The sequence below is a fragment of the Protopterus annectens genome, chromosome 1.part0 (assembly GCF_019279795.1).
Source record: "Protopterus annectens isolate FY-2018-M chromosome 1.part0, PAN1.0, whole genome shotgun sequence".
Taxonomy (NCBI): Eukaryota; Metazoa; Chordata; order Ceratodontiformes; family Protopteridae; genus Protopterus; species Protopterus annectens.
The window spans coordinates 1,489,836,090-1,489,857,848 of record NC_056725.1 but is presented as its reverse complement, the minus strand read 5'-3'; positions in this window follow the sequence as shown (position 1 = coordinate 1,489,857,848).

Sequence of the window (21,759 nt, the reverse complement as noted above, 5' to 3'; positions counted from 1 at the left end):
ACAGAGAGACACATACCACAATATTCAATGAAACAATTAGACAGACAAATAAAATGCAGTACAATCATTAACACTGCAAGTTTGTATCTGATTCATCTAGTAATGCAGTTGATTGTAGATATGTAGCAGAAGCCAAACAACTCAGATATTGAGCAGTGATAAATTCAAAGATATGCAACTAACCCTTATAAACACAGAGACACCCTCTAGGCTAAGAGTTTAACACTGAATATAAATGAAGTGCAACAGAATAGCCCCACTTACTGTAGAGACAGAGAGAGACCATGGTATTCTATGAAATAATTAAAAAGAAAAATAAATAACTGCAGAAAGACACAGACCACAATATTCAATGAAACAATTAAATAGACAGAAAAATAAAATGCAGTATAATCTAACACTGCAAGTTTGTCCTTAACTCAGTAATTCAGATGATTGTAGGTATGTAGCAAAAGCCAGACAACTCAGATACTGAGCAGTAATAAATTTAAAGATATGTGAAAAGCACCTATAAATACAGAGAAAAGAAACCCTCTAGGCTAAGCGTTTAATACTGAATATCAATGAAGTGAAACACAATAGGCCCCACTAACTGCAGTGAGAGAGAGGGAGACTACAGTATTCTATGAATCAATTAAATAGAAAAATAAATAATTACAGAGAGACACAGATCACAATATTCAATGAAAGAATTAAATAGAAAGAAAAATAAAATGCAGTATAATCTTTAACATGGCAAGTTTGTACTTAACTCAACTCGTAATGCAGTTGATTGTAGGTATGTAGCAGAAGGAAAACAACTCAGATACTGAGCAGTAATAAATTCAAATATATGTGACCAACACTTATAAATACAGAGAAACCCTCTAGGCTAAGAGTTTAACACTGAATATAAATGAAGTAAAACACAATAGCCCCCACTTACTGCAGAGACAGAGAGAGACCACAGTATTATATGAAACAATTAAATAGAAAAATAAAAAAGTTACAGAGAGACACAGACCACAATATTCAATGAAACAATTAAATACACAGAAACCTCAAATGGAGTACAATCTTTATCACTGCAAGTTTGTACTTAACTCAACTAGTAATGCAGTTGATTGTAGGTATGTAGCAGAGGCCAAACAACTCAGATATTGAGCAGTAATAAATTCAAAGATATGTGACTAACACTTATAAATACAGACAAACCCACTAGGCTAAGAGTTTAACACTGAATAGCAAAAAAGTGAAATATAATAGCCCCCACTTACTGCAGAGACAGAAAGAGACCACAATATTCTATGAAACAATTAAATAGAAAAATAAATAACTACAGAAAGACACAGACCACAATATTCAATGAAACAATTAATTAGACAGAAAAATAAAATGCAGTACAATCATTAACACTGCAAGTTTGTACTTGACTCAGCAAGTAATGCAGTTGATTGTAGGTATGTAGCAGAAGCCAAACAACTCAGATATTGAGCAGTAATAAATTCAAAGGTATGTGATTGACAATTATCTAGGCTAAGAGTTTGACACTGAATATCAATGAAGTGAAACACAATAGCCGCCACTTACTGCAGAGACAGACCACAGTATTCTATGAAAAAGTTAAATAGAAAAATAAATGACTACAGAGAGACACAGACCACAATATTCAATTAAACAATTAAATAGACAGAAAAATAAAATGCAGTACAATCATTAACACTGCAAGTTTGTATCTAATTCATCTAGTAATGCAGTTGATTGTAGACATGTAGCAGAAGCCAAACAACTCAGATATTGAGCAGTAATAAATTCAAAGATATGCGACTAACCCTTATAAATGCAGAGACACCCTCTAGGCTAAGAGTTTAACACTGAACATCAATGAAGTGAAACACAATAGCCCCCACTTACTGCAGTGAGAGAGAGGGAGACCACAGTATTCTATGAATCAATTAAATAAAAAAATAAATAATTACAGAGAGACACAGACTACAATATTAAATGAAACAATTAAATAGAAAGAAAAATAAAATGCAGTATAATCTTTAACACTGCAAGTTTGTACTTAACTCAGTAATGCAGATGATTGTAGGTATGTAGCAAAAGCCAGACAACTCAGATATTGAGCAGTAATAAATTTAAAGATATGTGAATAACACTTATAAATACAGAGAAAAGAAACCCTCTAGGCTAAGAGTTTAATACTGAACATCAATGAAGTGAAACACAACAGCCCCCACCTACTGCAGTGAGAGAGAGGGAGACCACAGTATTCCATGAATCAATTAAATAGAAAAATAAATAATTACAGAGAGACACAGACCACAGAATTCAATGAAACAATTAAATAGAAAGAAAAATAAAATGCAGTACAATCTTTAACATGGCAAGTTTGTACTTAAATCAACTCATAATGCAGTTGATTGTAGGTATGTAGCAGAAGGAAAACAACTCAGATACTGAGCAGTAATAAATTCAGATATATGTGACCAACACATATAAATACAGATAAACCCTCTAGGCTAAGAGTTTAACACTGAATATCAATGAAGTGAAACACAATAGCCCCCACTTACTGCAGAGACAGAGCCAGACCACAGTATTGTATGAAAAAGTTAAATAGAAAAATAAATGACTACAGAGAGACAGAGACCACAATATTCAATGAAACAATTAAATAGACAGAAAAATAAAATGCAGTACAATCATTAACACTGCAAGTTTGTATATAATTCCTCTAGTAATGCAGTTGATTGTAGATATTTAGCAGAAGCCAAATAACTCAGATATTGAGCAGTAATAAATTCAAAGATATGCGACTAACCCTTATAAACACAGGGACACCCTCTAGGCTAAGAGTTTAACACTGAATATAAATGAAGTGCAACAGAATAGCCCCACTTACTGTAGAGACAGAGAGAGACTATGGTATTCTATGAAATAATTAAACAGAAAAATAAATAACTGCAGAAAGACACAGACCACAATATTCAATTAAACAATTAAATAGACAGAAAATAAAATGCAGTGTAATCTTTAACACTGCAAGTTTGTACTTAACTCAGTAATGCAGATGATTGTAGGTATGTAGTAAAAGCCAGACAACTCAGATATTGAGCAGTAATATATTTAAAGATATGTGAATAACACTTATAAATACAGAAACCCTCTAGGCTAAGAGTTTAATACTGAATATCAATGAAGTGAAACACAATAGCCCCCACTGACTGCAGTGAGAGAGAGGGAGACCACAGTATTCTATAAATCAATTAAATAGAAAAATAAATAATTACAGAGAGACACACACCACAATATTCAATGAAACAATTAAATAGAAAGAAAAATAAAATGCAGTACAATCTATAACATGGCAAGTTTGTACTTAACTCAACTCGTAATGCAGTTGATTGTAGGTATGTAGCAGAAGGAAAACAACTCAGATACTGAGCAGTAATAAATTCAAATATATCTGATCAACACTTATAAATACAGAGAAACCCTCTGGGCTAAGAGTTTATCTCTGAATGTCAATGAAGTAAAACACAATAGCCCCCACTCAGTGCAGAGACAGTGAGAGTCCACCGTATTCTATGAAACAATCAAATAGAAAAATAATGATCTACAGAGAAACACAGACCACAATATTCAATGAAACAATTAAATACACAGAAACCTCAAATGCAGTACAATCGTTAACACTGCAAGTTTGTACTTAACTCAACTAGTAATGCAGTTGATTGTAGGTATGTAGCAGAGGCCAAACAACTCAGATATTGAGCAGTAATAAATTCAAAGATATGTGACTAACACTTATAAATACAGAAAAACCCTCTAGGCTAAGAATTTAACACTGAATATCAATGAAGTGAAACATAATAGCCCCCACTTACTGCAGAGACAGAGCGAGACCACAGTATTCTATGAAACAATTAAATAGAAAAATAAATAACTACAGACAGACACAGACCACAGTATTCAATGAAACAATTAATTAGACAGAAAAATAAAATGCAGTGCAATCATTAACACTGCAAGTTTGTACTTGACTCAGCAAGTAATGCAGTTGATTGTAGGTATGTAGCAGAAGCCAAACAACTCAGATATTGAGCAGTAATACATTCAAAGATATGCGATTAACACTTAGCTAGGCTAAGAGTTTAACACTGAATATCAATGAAGTGAAACACAATAACCCCCACTTAATGCAGAGACAGAGAGAGACCACAGTATTCTATGAAAAGTTAAATAGAAAAATAAATGACTACAGAGAGACACAAACCGCAATATTCAATGAAACAATTAGACAGAAAAATAAAATGCAGTACAATCATTAACACTGCAAGTTTGTGCCTAACTCATCTAGTAATGCAGATGATTGCAGATATGTAGCAGAAGCCAAACAACTCGGATATTGAGCAGTAATAAATTCAAAGATATGCGACTAACCCTTATAAACAGAGAAACACCCTCTAGGCTAAGAGTTTAACACTGAATAAATGAAGTGCAACAGAATAGCACCACTTACTGCAGAGACAGAGAGAGACCACAGTATTCTATGAAATAATTAAACAGAAAAATAAATACCTGCAGAAAGACACAGACCACAATATTCAATGAATTCTATGAAATAATTAAACAGAAAAATAAAGAACTGCAGAAAGACACAGACCACAATATTCAATGAAACAATTAAATAGACAGAATAATAAAATGCAGTACAATCTTTAACACTGCAAGTTTGTACTTAAGTCAGCTAGTAATGCAGATGATTGTATGTATGTAGTAGAAGCCAGACAACTCAGACATTGAGCAGTAATAAATTTAAAGATATGTGAATAACATTTATAAATACAGAGAAAATAAACCATCTAGGCTAAGAGTTTAATACTGAATATCAATGAAGTGAAACACAATAGCCCCCACTTACTGCAGAGAGAGAGAGAGAGAGAGACCACTGTATTCTATGAATCAATTAAATAGAAAATAAATAATTAAAGAGAGACACAGACCACAATATTCAATGAAACAATTAAATAGACAGAAAAATAAAATGCAGTACAATCTTTAATATGGCAAATTTGTACTTAACTCAGCTAGTAATGCAGTTGATTGTAGGTATGTAGCAGAAGCCAAACAACTCAGATAATTAGCAGTAATAAATCAGTAATAAATTCAAAGATATGTGACTAACACTTATAAATACAGAGAAACACTCTAGGCTAAGAGTTTAACCCTGAATATCAATGAAGTGAAATCCAATAGCCCCCACTAACTGCAGAGAAAGAGAGAGACCACAGTATTCTATGAAACAATTAAATAGAAAAATAAATAACTACAGAGAGACACATACCACAATATTCAATGAAACAATTAGACAGAAAAAATAAATGCAGTGCAATCTTTAACACTGCAAGTTTGTACTTAACTCAGCTAGTAATGCAGTTGATTGTAGGTATGTAGCAGAAGCCAAATGACTCAGATATTGAGCAGTAATAAATTCAAAGATATGTGACTAACACTTATAAATACAGAAAAACCCTCTAGGCTAAGAGTTTAACACTGAATATCAATGAAGTAAAACATAATAACCCCCACTTACTGCAGAGACAGAGAGAGAGACCACAATATTCTATTAAACAATTAAATAGAAAAATAAATAACTACAGACAGACACAGACCACAGTATTCAATGAAAAAATTAATTAGACAGAAAAATGAAATGCAGTACAATTATTAACACTGCAAGTTTGTACTTGACTCAGCAAGTAATGCAGTTGATTGTAGGTATGTAGCAGAAGCCAAACAACTCAGATATTGAGCAGTAATAAATTCAAAGATATGTGATTAACACTTAGCTAGGCTAAGAGTTTAACACTGAATATCAATGAAGTGAAACACAATAACCCCCACTTACTGCAGAGACAGAGAGAGACCACAGTATTCTATGAAAAGTTAAATAGAAAAATAAATGACTACAGTGAGACACAAACCACAGTATTCAATGAAACAATTAAACAGACAGAAAAATAAAATGCAGTACAATTATTAATACTGCAAGTTTGTAGCTAACTCATCTAGTAATGCAGATGATTGTAGATATGTAGCAGAAGCCAAACAACTCGGATATTGAGCAGTAATAAATTCAAAGATATGCGACTAACCCTTATAAGCACAGAGACACCCTCTATGCTAAGAGTTTAACATTGAATAAAAATGAAGTGCAACAGAATAACCCCACTTACTGCAGAGACAGAGAGAGACCACAGTATTCTATGAAATAATTAAACAGAAAAATAAATAACTGCAGAAAGACACAGACCACAATATTCAATGAAACAATTAAATATACAGAAAAATAAAATGCAGTACAATCTTTAACACTGCAAGTTTGTACTTAACTCAGCTAGTAATGCAGATGATTGTATGTATGTAGCAGAAGCCAGACAACTCAGACATTGAGCAGTAATAAATTTAAAGATATGTGAATAACATTTATAAATACAGAGAAAATAAACCCTCTAGGCTAAGAGTTTAATACTGAATATCAATGAAGTGAAACACAATAGCCCCCACTTACTGCAGAGAGAGAGAGAGAGAGAGAGACCACTGTATTCTATGAATCAATTAAATAGAAAAATAAATAATTAAAGAGAGACACAGACCACAATATTCAATGAAACAATTAAATAGACAGAAAAATAAAATGCAGTACAATCTTTAACATGGCAAGTTTGTACTTAACTCAGCTAGTAATGCAGTTGATTGTAGGTATGTAGCAGAAGCCAAACAACTCAGATAATTAGCAGTAATAAATCAGTAATAAATTCAAAGATATGTGACTAACACTTATAAATACAGAGAAACACTCTAGGCTAAGAGTTTAAACCTGAATATCAATGAAGTGAAATCCAATAGCCCCCACTAACTGCAGAGAAAGACAGAGACCACAGTATTCTATGAAACAATTAAATAGAAAAATAAATAACTACAGAGAGACACATACCACAATATTCAATGAAACAATTAGACAGAAAAATTAAATGCAGTGCAATCTTTAACACTGCAAGTTTGTACTTAACTCAGCTAGTAATGCAGTTGATTGTAGGTATGTAGCAGAAGCCAAACGACTCAGATATTGAGCAGTAATAAAAAGATATGTGACTAACACTTATAAATACAGAGAAACCCTCTAGGCTAAGACTTTAACACTGAATATCAATGAAATGAAACACAAACCCCCCATTTACTGCAGAGACAGAGAGAGAGACCACTGTATTATATGAAAGAATTAAATAGATAATCAAATGACTACAGAGGGACACAGACCACAATATTCAATGAAACAATTAAAAAGACAGAAAAATAAAATGCAGTACAATCTTTAGCACTGCAAGTTTCTACTTAACTCAGCTAGTAATGCAGTTGATTGTATGAATGTAGCAGAAGCCAAACAACTCGGATATTGAGCAGTAATAAATTCAAAAATATGTGACTAACACTTATAAATACAGAGAAACTCTCTAGGCTAAGAGTTTAACACTGAATATCAATGAAGTGAAACACAATAGCTCCCACATACTGTAGAGACAGAAAAAGACCAAATATTTTATGAAACAATTAAATAGAAAAGTAAATAACTACAGAGAGACACAGACCACAATATTCAATGAAACAATTAAATAGACAGAAAAATAAAATGCAGTACAGTCTTTAACACTGCAAGTTTGTACTTAACTCAGCTAGTAATGTAGTAGAAGCGAAACAACTCAGATATTGAGCAGTTGAAAGCATACCCCCAGGCCTATGTTGGCTTGTGGGTTGTTCTCTCTGTAATTCCGCTCCCTCATTTGTTCCAACCATTTCAGTTATGGAAATTCTTCCTCCTTTAAAAAAGTCTCAGTGGAGACCATATCTTTTCTAGGCTGTGCATGTTCACCTCAACCTTGGGATTTTGCGGGTTCAGGGTATGCAACATTTCTTTCATATTCAGATGTGTCATGCTCAATTTTATTTAATTTCCTGTTTTTAATGTTTTTTACCTGTTGTTCAATGCTTTTAAAAATATGCACATTTTCAAAGTTATTAGCAGAGTGTGCAGCATTAGAAGTCAATAGTGCATCAAGTTCTGTAGCGTCCTGTGTTAAACTTTGTATAGTTTTGACATTATGCCTTAAAACCAATTCCATGTATTGAAACCTGTGATGGTCAAATAAATGCAACAATTCTTTATGGAATGCAAAGTTACTAATCATGCCTGTAGGAACCACCACAGGTGGAGGCCCTTAGACACAATCTTTAGTTTAAGTCATTCTTTAAAGTCTAAGTTATTAAGTTGCAATTTCTTTATTTTTAAAAGCAACTTATCAAACTTCTCCAGATGGTCATTATAAAAAGTAGCACTTATATTTCTTTGGGAAAACAGGCTTGTAGTAGCAAAAATCCAGGTGTTGAAATATGGAGCTTCAGAATGCATGTTAGATCCTTCGTTTGTGGTTCACACATGAGGTTAACAGTGAACAAATAGCATTTTTGGACATCTTACTAAAGAAAGAGTGTCAGTTGAAAGCCTTTGTAGCACAAATTCATAGGAAAGTGACCTATTCAAATAGCTTTGTGCAATTTGATAGTGCACACCCATTTAAACAAAAAAGAGGGGTAGTAAAGGGCAAATTTGTAAGGACAGCCCGGGTGGTTAGTTTGTTTGATAACTTCTTAGATGAGTGTGACTATCTGAAAGCATTGTTTTGAAAAAGGGGTTACCCGTTATGTCTCCTTAATGTAGTCATGATTGAGGTGGTCAACAAAGGAGAAAGAGGTTTTTTTAAACCCTTTTTAGGTCACCATGAGGTCATACCTGCCCAGGGCATGCCCCCTACTGATGGTTATTTGATTAATGCAGTAGGAACTAACTTGACCCATTCCAATGTTGAACAGAATTAAAATTTTAAATGTACTTTTATTACTACATTCCACAGTAACAGTAAGGATGTGTTGGATATGTTATTCAAAAATTGGACTATATTGCTTAATGATGGGGATATCAGAGAATGTGTTGGAGCTAAACCAAATATTGTTTTTAAGAGAGGGATGAACCTGAAATGCATTTTAGAGTCTAACAGAAACGTTATACATGCAGGGTCTATGAAAAAATGTGGTTCCTGTTCTTAGTGTAGTTTTGTGATGAAGGCAATGAATTATTGGTGAATGGTTTTAAAATACAGGTGAATAAGAAGGTGAACTATCATACTGAAAGAGGTGTATATTGTGCAGTGTGTAACTCATGTGAATGTTTCTATGCCGGAAAGACTGAGAGGAAATTTAAAAACAGAATTTATGAGCATATAAGGGATATCAGACTTGGGAAATCCACAAATGTCTTGAGTAAACACTACACAGAAAAATCAGACCACTCTTTAAAAATTTTCATTGTGGGCACTGTTGACTTGGATAAAAGAGGTGGCCCATGGGGGGCTGCTTTTGGAAAGGTCAGCCTAAATGCGGGGCAATGGCCAGGATTAAATATTTACATGCATTTTTATATATATTTTCATTTTTTTACATGAACACCATTTTATAGATTTTATACATTATGCATGTATTTATATTTACATTTATTCAACAATTTTGCACTTGTTAATGACATTTAAATGATAATTTCAAAGAGTGTCTTTTAAGAATACTTTTATGATTGTATTTCATGAATATTTATGAGTTCGGGAGGTCTTTTTTAGTCAGTGTGATGGAATTGGTTTATTAATTAATGCTCTTGCAGAATGCACTTGAGTGTTTTTCTGGATTTGCTCTTATCTGATGAAGTTGAGAAGGTTCTTGACAAAAGAGCTTATTTCTTTGTTATTTTGGTTTAATAAAAAGTGTTTTTACCACTCCCAAAGTTTTTTGCAGCCATTTACTACAAAGATTTACTTGAGTTGCTGAAGTGTGTGGTTCCAGGAGTGCTGACTTTGTTTTCCTACAGTTTGTGGACTTTTGTGCTTTTTTGGTTGATTCGTGGATAGTTATTAAACATGTAGTACAGGAAACCTTTGAGAAACCTAGCAGACGCAATCGAGCTCTGGACTACCAGAAGGAGCTAGTTAACTTCTCATAGCCTTAATTGTCTGAGGGGTCTATAGTAGAACATTGAGGATGCAAACCTTTGCATGTTCTAATATTGAACCCTATGCAGCAAAAGCTTAAAATATCAAAGCAACAGAAAACCAATTTTTTTCCTAGGGAAAGAATTTGGTTGTCCGTTTCTGTTGCTTCAGTATTTTCAGGGCTGTGGTGGAAAGTTACGAGTCGGGTTCAGGTAAGTGTGCGATTGTGTGGATGTGAGGGTTAGGGTGGGTTAGGTGAGTTAGGGTTAGGGAGCGGGTTAGGTATGTGTGCGATTGTGTGGACGTGAGGGTTAGGGCGGGTTAGGTGAGTTAGGGTGAGGGAGCAGGTGAGGTGTGTGTGCGACAGTGACGGATCTTAGGGTTAGGTTTTGGGTTAAGGTAAGTGGATAGTTAGTGGTGTGTGTATAGTTTACTGTAGGATTAGGTGTAAGATTTTAGGTGTATGTGTGTGGATTGCTGTTTGTTTGGTGTGCTTGTGTTGTGTGTATGTGTTTTGGAGCAGCGATTTTTTTCCCTAGGAAAAAAATCACTGTTCTGACAGTTCAAGATTGTAAGCTTTCGCTTACATAGGGTCGATTAATCACCGTTTGCTTTTTTAAGCGGTCGGTGATCTAATATAGACCCTTCTCTGAGCTATCTGACAGACTTAAAGTAATTTGGTATGAAGACCATGAGATTAAAAGCCACATTCAATTTAGTCAAAGAAGATACCTTGGAGACAAAATATGGACTATTAAACAGACAAACCATCTATTTGTAGAAGGCCTACTAGAGTGGAGCATTGCACAAGTTGATTAGATCTGAAATCCTTCTAATGGAGGTAACAGATGCTAAGAATGTAGAGTTCAAAGAAAAATGTTAGATTTCATTCATTCATGGTTTCAAAGACTAGAACTGTAAACTTTCTAACATGAAAATGACGGAAAAAGTGCACTATTACTATGATCAGTGAGTTGAAATTTATCCTTAAAAATGCTTTAAACACTTTCAGGAAATACAATGAGGCTTTGGCTATATCCTCACCCTCCTGAAAATTAAAACTTTTCACCAGGTGGACCTTGATTGATTAGTCCAATAATAAAAATCCATGTTATCCAATATGGATATTAGGAGGTCAACAAAGGGTCTGCCTGTTTATCACTCTCCCAAAAGTTAAAGTGCTTCCTTACACTTGCCTGCAGATGTCTTTTGGGAAGAAGACCTTGGGAAGCATAGAAAATAGAAGATATTGCCCATCTAATTTTGGTAAATAAGAGAAATGAAGCAACAATTCTGCTAACTTATGAAAGGGAATGGATGGTTGTGGCATCCTTGATGAGGGAGCTAGTAATCTCCTGGACAAGGAAAGCTGACAAGAAGAAGTACTGAATGAGCTAGTAGGTGAGGCTATCCTGGCTGATGTGGCTTATGGCCACACAGGAACAAATAAAATAACTGCACAGCTGATAAGGTATAGAATGTATTGTGTAGCTATGGGTACAGAACTGCATTCTGTGGCAGAATCAGATTGTTGGAAAGTACATGCTGTAATCCACATTGGATGCTAATCATAAAAAAGGATGCATGCCAGCTGTGATTATTAATTGAAAAGTGAGTTTATCATGTTGAAAATGTGTTGCCATTTCTAAGTGTGTTCATGCTGATTGTCTGAGAAATAGTTCAGCTCTCCCAGAATATGAACATAACCAAAAACAATAAAAAATGGCCAAAAATAATGCAAGGCTGGTGGAGACCTTTTTACGTCTGTTGTTAATAGTGAAAGAAGAAAGTTATTGTTCCAGTTTGTTATAATTAAAAAAAGGTCTCAACTGGTTTAGTATTATATCTAGCCATTGTGTTCTTGTTTGTTGGTTGGTTTTTGGTTTAGCATTTAATGGCCTCAAAGCTCAGTTGGTTTTGTCTTTTTTTCTTTTTTTTAACTATTGCATAAATGTTTACTGAGATGGTCCATGCTGAGAGCCAAAAATATCCCTGCAGAGAACTTGAAAATGACTCTTTTCTTACTTGTTGATATATAAGATGGGCACCATGCTGTGTGATTGTATTGAAATGCACCTCATTTGAAGTCATTCCACTAGAGAATGAATGCTTAACCAGATTTCTTTGGTTTGTAAAACTGGTGATGTTTAAGGAAGATTCCTGAAAAAAAGAGGTATTGTGGTCTACACTGGTAAAAATGTTCTCCCTAAACCACAGCGAAATCATTCATTGTGACAATGGCATGAAGCCAAAGGTTTTGGAAGGGCTTACACTGTAAAGGTTGGAGGGTAAGGTCAACAGGTTAACCAAAGGAACTTTTTTTTTGCAAGATCATGAGAGCAGCACTGTACCCTGAATGACATAGAAGGATAAATCCCTGACTATGACCCAGGTGACCCAGTTTCAATTAGAGGCTCAGGTACTTAAAAGAGATTGTAGGGAGAATGAGGCATTACTGTCCTGAGAGGGTGGATATGTGCTAATGTCTCTCTAGTGGAGTTCTAGCAAAGGCTAGAACTCTGAGAGCACAGATGTCACATTGTGGGTAGGATAAACTGCATAGTGCATGCTCTTTATGGCAGGGTGGCAGTACACACCATAGTTTCATCATGCTCAGCCAGCTATAGCTTGGTGCTAGGCACATAGGGAAAAGACCGTTGGCCATTCAAAAAAAAAAAAGACTCCACGCATGAAAACAGCACACCCAAAACTTGACTCAAGCCTCCGCTGAGTGAAAGTATACATGCTGAATTTGAGCCCTTAGATGGAAGGATGGATGGGCTTATTAGGTGAGGATGAAAAAAATGAATGGATAAGGGGTACTGAGAAAAAAAAATTCTACCCAGAATGGATTTTTATTCATGATACCACTGGAATCTCAATAGCCACTAAAAGCTGTATGTGCAGTCACAGTCAAGATGAGGCCTGATATATAAAAATATATGTAGCCAAACTCTTACACAAATGAATGTACCTGTTCAAAGAGTCTAAACCATATTTGTACCTTTCTGAGAGTACATATGTTTGACAAGTTACTGCATCAATGTTATTCTGTCAATGCAAACATCTGGAATGTAGGATGGAGAGACTGAGTTTTCATATGACTGACTGTAATGCCAAAGGACTGCAGCAAAGTTAAGTCAGATAATCTGAACTTGATCAGACTGATCAGCCTGCTAATCACAAGAACTCAATGTTCCAGGTACTGAAAGCTCCTGATGCAATTATATGAAGTAGATCCACAGTCAAGTATAATTGATACAGTAATCCTGCACTTCATAAATAATCTGCAGGCTAAAAAAGCTAAAGTTGCAGAATTTGAAACTTGAAGTGGCCAGCTCCTATGAGGAAACGTGGAAATCTCAAGAGTGCAGCTTGATGTGTTTGTGAAGGTAGGAATCTTAGAGATCCAAAGAGCACATCCTCAAGACAGAGAAGCAATCAGGAAGAACATTCTCTGGCAAGAAAAGTGCTAATGCTGAATATGCTCAGTGTGGACCTGATGTTCCTAGACTTTTTGGCACCAAAGTAAATGGGAGTAAATCACAAGTGATCATTATCCTAACGGGCATGTTGAATAGCTCATTTATATGGAAAGCTAAAGATACCACAGCTGGACATCAATTTCCATGGTAGGGATATCTGCCAGTTGCTGGACTTTATCAATGGGAAGAAAATGTAATTGCGTATATCTTTATCACTTCCCCCAACATTGCATCTAAAATGATGAAGCACCACGCCAGAAAATGGAGGCACATTTTCCTCGACATCCTTCTTTGATGAGAGCTGCCATAGCTTTGATCAGGATTGCTGATGATTTCCTTGAAAGTACACTGCTCTGCTGTTCTGTTCATGGTAATGACCTATAATTTCTGCTAGCCCAGAGAGATTTGCTGAAAGTTACTCGGGCCTTACTTTCGGCCATGCATTTTTATGCAAAACTAAAGTTTCTGCTGACTCCACTGGGAAAGTACAGTTGTGTATACTTACCATAAATGTAGATGTTCAAGTGTATTCACTGTTACAGTCATCACACTTGGGTTATCTGCCTGCAGGTAGCCCTCAGTCGGCCCGAATACTAGAGTCTTAGGATTTCTGTGTCTGATGCTGTCGCCTCTTCCATGACATCAGGTCATTAGGGGTATAAAACATGCAGCCGACGCCATTACATCAGTTTTTCTTGCCCTAGATGTCAGGAGCCCCCAAAATAGAAAGCTATTACATGGTGTAGACCTCCAGTAAAAAGTAAATACTCCTGCCATAAAAGATGGCCATAAAGAGGATAGGTAAAAAGAACAGAGAAAACCAGGGGACTGGAGGGAGGGAAACCAGGACTGCAACAGTGAATACACTCAAACATCTACATTTATGGTAAGTGTACACAACTGTTCTATGTTTTTCATGCTTCACTGTTGCAGTCATCACACTTGGGTTGATTCCCAAAGCTGAGGAAGGGTGGAGGCAGTCAAGAAGTGTTGGGGCTGGTTAGCAGGCCTTGCAAAACTGCTGTAGCAAATCCAGCTCTGGATTTAAAAAAATAGGTAAGTGGTAATGCTTGGTGAAGGTGTGTACAGAACTCCAGGTTGCAGCTTCCAGGATGTCCCTGGTGGGGACCCCCCTGAGAAATGCTGTAGAGGTTGAAGTAGCTCTAGTGGAATGAGTTCTGATCCCCAGAGGGGTAGGTTTTCCATGGTGTTTGTAGCAGAAATGGATGCAGTGTGCTATCCATTTGGAAATGGTTGGCTTCAAAATGGCCTTGCCCGCTGCCCCTGTAGCAAAGCTGATCAGATTTTCTGAAAGGCTTAGTCCTGCCAAGGTAGAACCTGAGCTGTCTGTGCATGTCCAAGGAGTGCAGGATCCTTTCCCCCCTATTCTGAGGAGTAGGGAAAAAGGTTGGCAAATGGATGGATTGGTTTAAAGCCACTCTGGATACCAACCTGGGCATAAAGGAAGGGTTAGTCCTGAGGGAAACCCTGTCAGCATGGAAAATAATGAAGGGCTCCACCACCATTAGTGCCTGTAACTCAGACACTCTTCTTGCTGAAGTAATAGCTAGAAGTAGGGCTGTTTTCCAAGAGAGGAATTTTAACTTTGCTGAAGCAGCAGGTTCAAAAAGGGGAAGTGTGAACTTTTCCAGTACAAAGTTAAGGTCCCAGGCCAGGGTGGGAGCTCTCCTAGAGGCCTTAAATTGTTAGCTCCCCTCAGGAACTGCTTGATGAGAGGGTGAGAAAAGAGAGGAGGCTCAGTATTATAATGAGCTGAGATGGCAGAGGAATGAATCTTAATGGATGAGAAGGATAGGCCTCTGTGGAGCAGCTCTGCTAGGTAATCAAGGATTTGAGGTAAGTTGGGCACAGCTGTGTCCTTCCCTTGAGACTGACTCCAAGAACAATATCTTTTCCACTTTTTAGCACAGGATTTCTTAGTACTAGGTCTTCTGGCCTCAAGGATGACATCCAGCACCTGTTTGCTGAGAGATGCTGGTGGTATATTCATGGGATAAGCCAGGCTGCAAGGTTTAGGGTTTACAGCTGTGGATGCAAAATCTGTCCCTCCTGCTGAGACAGCAGGGAAGGTGTCTGATGTAGGAGCCAGGGGGGCACTGCTGTCAGACTGCGTAGGAGTGGGTACCAGTGCTGGCGTGGCCAGTCTGGTGCAATAAGGAATGCCCTTGGCCTGTCCTGTTTGATCTTGAGTAGCACTTCTGAGAGGAGAGGCAGAGGAGGAAAGGCATAAATTGAGAGGTTTTCCCATGTAAAGGATAGGGTGTCCACCTTCCAGACTCTGCTGTGAGGGTTCCTGGTGCAAAATATGTTCAATTGGTGGTTTTGGGGGGAGGCATGCTTGCCTGGCAGGAATTGAGCTTGTAGGTGCACTTGGATGCTCAAGGCTGTATTCCACAGAGCCATGGCTAACCTGCAAAATGGGTAAGAATGAGTCCTGCCCTGCTTGTTTATGTACCACATAACTGTGGTGTTGTCTGTCTTTATCAGGAGCTGTCCTGGAAGGACAAGACATATGAAGACTGTTAGAGCTTTCTGTACAGCTAGCATCTCTTTTTGATTGATATGCAGGGGAATTTGTTCTGGGTTCCATTTGCCTTGAATGCATCTGCTGCCATGTAAGCCCCACCCCCCCATGCATAGTCTGAAGCACCTGTTCTCAGGGTTTGGGTGGCGAGGGGTTGAGTGAAAGGAAGTCCCTTGTTGTGGTTGCATGCTTCTGCCCACCAAAGGAACTCTGCCGTTAGACAAGGTATGATAGGAATCACTTTTTCCAGGTCCTGAGAATGTTGACACCAGAGACTTTTTAAGTACCATTGAAGTTTCCTCATATGCAGTCTTGCATATGGAATTAGAAAAATGCATGAGGCCATGATCCCTAGGGCTTGCAGTATTTTCCAAGCAGATAGCTGGGTTTTGTTGGCCATTAGTTTGAAATAGTTTGTCAAATGGACCTGCTTTTCTGGAGTGAGGAATGCCATTTGGGAAGTTGTGTTCAAGCTTGCTTCCAGGAATACAATTTGCTGGCTGGGCACCAGTTGTGATTTCTTTTCGTTGATGGTGTATCCCAGTGAAGTTAGAAGTCTTTTTACAAATGCCAGGAGCTGAAGTAGCAATTCCTGACTGTCCACCTGAATCAGGCAATCATCCAAGTATGGGTAGATTTGAATATTTCTCTGTCTGCAGTATGCAATGGCTGGAGCCAGGCATCTTGTGAATACTCTGGGCGCAGTAGATAAGCCAAAGGGACGTGCAGAGAACTGATAGTGCATAGAGTCTGCTCTGAAATGTAGATATTTCCTGCAAGAATCCCTTATAGGGATGTGCAGATAAGCTTCTTATAAGTCTAGGGTGACTAACCAGGTATTCTTGGCTAGCATAGGAAGAAGCTGTTGCAGTGTAAGCATTTTGAATTTTGGGACCATCAGAAAGGTGGTGAGGATTGATAGATCCAGGATTGGGTGTCAAGAGCTCTCTTTTCTGGGCACCAGTAACAGTCTGGAGTAGAAACTCTGTCCCCTTTGTTCTACTGGAACAGGTTGAAGAGCCCTGATATGGAGAAGGGAAAGTACCTGCTTTTGAGCCTCTGCCCACTGGTTTGGAAGAAGGTCTGGCAACCCACTTGGTGTTAGCAGTGAGTGGAAGTAGAATCTGTATCCCTGGGATACAAAGTTTAGAACCCATTGGTCCTGAGTAATGGACATCCAGTTTTTAGCATGAAGGGTGAGTTTTCCTTCTAAGGGCACAAGTACTTGGGCATGGCTGGGAAGGATAACTGGAAAGTAATTGTGAATTTTTCCATAAGGGGGTGGCTTACCACTCCCTGATTTTGAAGTGGAAACACTCCATTGTTTAGATCTCTGCATACCCTGAGACTGTAGTTTTGGCGGCCTGTTTCCCCTGGGTTTGGACAGAGAAGTCCTGAGAGGGACTGGAAAGGAGCATTTTTTTGAAGGCCAATGCCTACTGAATCTTGGTGGCTGCACCTGTAAGAAGTCTTTGACTGTTTGCATAGATTTAGCTTTTCTTCCATCTTTTTAAGAACCTCTGCTTTTGTGCCAAACAAACGCTCCTGATTTAATGGCGGATCATGTAATTTTGCTTTGACATGGTCAAGCAAGACTTGTTCTTTTAGCCAAGCATGTCTTCTCAGTACAGACCCAGTGACGGCAGCTCTGCAAGATGCTTCTAAGGCATCAAACCCACATTGCAAAGTATGTTTACTAACTTGGTTTGCAGAATGCATTAACTCTTGTAAATCTTTTTTTTTTCACAATCTGGAAGTAACACCATTTTTTGTTTAATTAGTTCTATAATATGTTGCTGGTACTTCAACATATGAAATTGGCAATTCAAAGCCCTGATGGCAAGAGTTGCAGAGGTATATACATTCTTACCTCATCTGTCTAAAGTTCTAGAATCCCTGTCTGAAGGGGTAGGGTTTTTGGCTATAGTAGCCTTGATGCCTTTGGGTCCCTGGGAAATGGTCTCTGGATCTGCAGTAGGATTCTTAAAGAGAAATTTGTGAGAATCAGGTACTCTGTAGTACCTGTCAGGTTTCCTAGAAGCTGGTGGTAAGGTGTCAGGAGTAAGACTGGACTCCAAGAAGACATCGTCTACAATATCCAGGACAGGGTATATATCTAGAGGCCTGTGCTGAGGCAAATCTAAAAGTCTCTTTTTGGACTGAGGATAGTCCTGGCATTCCCAGCAGAAATGCTCTCTTAAGGTATGCAAGGTTTCACCAAAAGAAAAATCCTCTGGAGGGGAGGCAGAGGGAAAGGATTTTGCATCTGAATCCTCATAGGTAGATAAGGGTATGTCCTGGTAATCAGAAGGGTCAGAGTCATCAGACTCCTGGTCTGTAGAATCAGAAGGAAATTCAATTATTTGTCTTTTGGCAAGTGAAGGCTAGCTTACCCTAATTAGAGCAATAAGGTCTTCAGCCATTCTAAGCATTTGTTTTTGTGGCATGGGAGGATGAGCATGCACTTTGGACGTCAGTTTTCTAGGCATAGTGTGAACTCTGGGCCTGAGAAACTGGGTAATTTTGGTAGGAAATGAAGTTGTTGGTTTAATATGAATATCGGTAGGTCGGAATACACCCTTAGTAGCCAGTGCCTGCACAGCGGCTCCGGACCCATCCAAGACAGAGACATCCGCAACGAAGAAGCATCTCGTGGCATACTGGACTCAGAATGGGTCTCAGCAGATGCCTGCGAATCTGTAGAAGCTGGCATCAGGGGCTGCAAAGGCGCCTCATTGAGTACCGGTGGACTGATGACAAGCTCAATGGAAGTGTCATCGTCAGTTTTTGACCTATGCGGTCTGTCTCTGTCCTTGTCTTTGCACTTTTTCAGAAGATCGGTAGTCAGATGGCTTACCGAAGCCATTTCGGAATATGGAGAACAAGAGTGAAAGAATTTAGCTACAAAAATAGCCCAATGGTTCAGGAGTTAAACAAGGGACAAAACCGACAGCTAGGGACGTCGTGGTCTGGACCTAAACAGGTGACACAGTAAGAATGAAAATGTCTGTGAGGTATTTGCTTTCCACAGGCAAGACAATTGCTATTTTTTTTTTTACATAGGTTGGAGCAAGAAAAAAGAATCCCCAATGGGGTACTTAGCTTTAGAAGACTTCAGGTCTGAAACTTGAAAAAACAAAAATTTCAGGTAGCGGCCGACCAGCACTTGCAAACTGCTTCTGCTTTGGGCTCCTTCTCAGCAAGAAAGACTGATGTAATGCATCGGCTGCATGTTTTATACCCCTGACGTCATGGAAGAGGCGACAGCATCCGAATCAGAAATCCCAAGACTCTGGTATTCGGGCTGACTGAGGGCCACCAGCAGGCAGATAACCCAAGTGTGATGACTGCAACGGTGAAACATGAAGAACATCTGGAAATGGTGCAATGTAGAGACTGAAAGGATGTTCCTACAACTGACAGCATTTCATCATTCTCTTTAATGATTTTAAGATGGCCATTTGTCTGTAGTCAAGCAGTAGAGGGCACTACCATAAATCTCACCCTGATGTCCTCTGTGAAGGGGAGAGACACAGCCAGGATGTGCAATGACTGTCAGAGATGGATCCTGCCATCCAGAATTATCTAAACAATACTGTACAGCTTTGTGATTGGCTGTACAGTAGCTTGGTAAGAGAAGTTTTTAATTTGAATTTATATTTTATTTTTTACCACTATTTTTCACTGTTTGTAGGACAGAAGCTGTAGACACGATTTACTTTGATTTATATGGTGTTGTTTTACCTTTAATTTTTACTGTTGTTAGAAAGCGATAGGCTTTACACAGGCAAACTCTAGCCATCCCAAGTCTAGTCAGCTATAAATTCACACAGACTACAGAGAGGCAATGCAGAGTTTACCTAAACAATCCTGTATTGGTTTGTGCAGTAGCTTGGTATGAGACATTTTATTTGAATTAATATCTTATTTTTTACTACTGCTTTTCACTGTTTGTAGGATGGAAGGAAGGAATAGCTTGTAGACAAGAATATTTACTTTGATTTATATTTTGCTGTTTTACCTTTAATTTTCACTGTTTGTTGTTAGAAAGAGATAGGTTTTACACAGGCAAACTCTAGCCATGGCAAGGTGCATAATCAGCTATAAATTCATGCAGACTGCAGAGAGGACAATCCAGAGCTTACCTAAACACTCCTGGCTTGATTTGTGATTTATTGATCTTTAGAGGTGCGACTCAGACCAATAATGAGCAGAAGTTACTGGGCATTTTGCACAATGTAAAGAAATTCCAGCTTTTGTGTGACTTTCACAGCTTGTACAGTCAGAGCAACAACATTACTGTACTTAATTTAACATTTAGCTATATATTGTTTCTGTGATTTTTCTTAGAGAAGCTGATTTAAATTCTCTTTGGATTCTGTGGTAACCGCTTTCGATTATGCTTTTCTTTCAAAATTCTTTATTCACTTGCAGCTGAATATGGATTTCTTAAGTGAGTATGCCATTAATGATTTGCTAAAGCACAAATATCTTGTAAAGTGTAATAAATGCTATGTATATTTAAAGCTAACACCTGATAACACTGGTGAGCTGTGTTCCTCATGTCAGAGTTGGATGATTTGCTTACCAGTATTAGAAGTAAATCTAGACTTACTGATGATGACTGCACTCAATCATCCCCTATTGAAACAAGATAATAACACTGACAATTTTGGAATTCTGGATACAAGTATTCAGCAATCGGAGGATAATTCAGTGCATATAGAAGAAAATAAAAAAAGAAAGAAAGGAAGAAGTTCACAACAAATAACAAGTAAGAAAATTAAATTGATAAATGTAAAGCAAAGGGAATACATACTAAAAAGGACACTGCTTTGTTATGTAGCACACAGATTATTGAATGTGGAAGGACTGAACAACATTACTGTAAGAAAAAAGAGGATAAAGATAGATGCTGACTACGTGGCTCAAGCTGTGGATGTACAAGGCCAGCTGGATGAGAATTGTATGCTTGCAATTTTAATACACAATGAAAACAGAGGGATTAGTAAGACTAATAGTGATGAAGATAATTCCTTTGTCACAACTGATAGAGTAGATATCATTGAATTAGATGTTGAAGATTCTTCAGATAAGGTCAGAAAAGATATTCTTGTAAGTGGAGATTCAGTTATTACTGGAACTGATACTTATATTTGCAGAGAAGATAATGAACATCGAATAGTGTTATGCTTTCCAGGAGCAAATATAGAGGACATGAGACAAGCCTTAGAGCACCTTAATGTAAAAAAAGTACAGATCTCTTTTTATCGATGTTGGTACAAATGATCTTATCCACAAGGACTCTTTGACTGTTAATAGGGAATTTACAGCCCTATTAGATAGCATTGCTTATACAAGTGTTAAGATGTATTTTTCACAAATCACATATAGAAAGGAGATTTAGGTCACTGTGAATGAAAAGATTTGGGGGTAAATACCTACATGAAAAAATGACCTGTTTTAAAAAATGGAAATGTGTAGAACATCCGAGCCTAACTTTGGGCACACATGTTTTCAGACAGGATGGTGTTCACTTGTCAAAAGCAGGGAAAAGAATTTTTGCAGCAGATGTTTTGAAATATTTGAGAAACTCATGGCAGGAGTTTTGCCAGGTCAAAAATCTAATAGTTAACAGATAGCAACATTT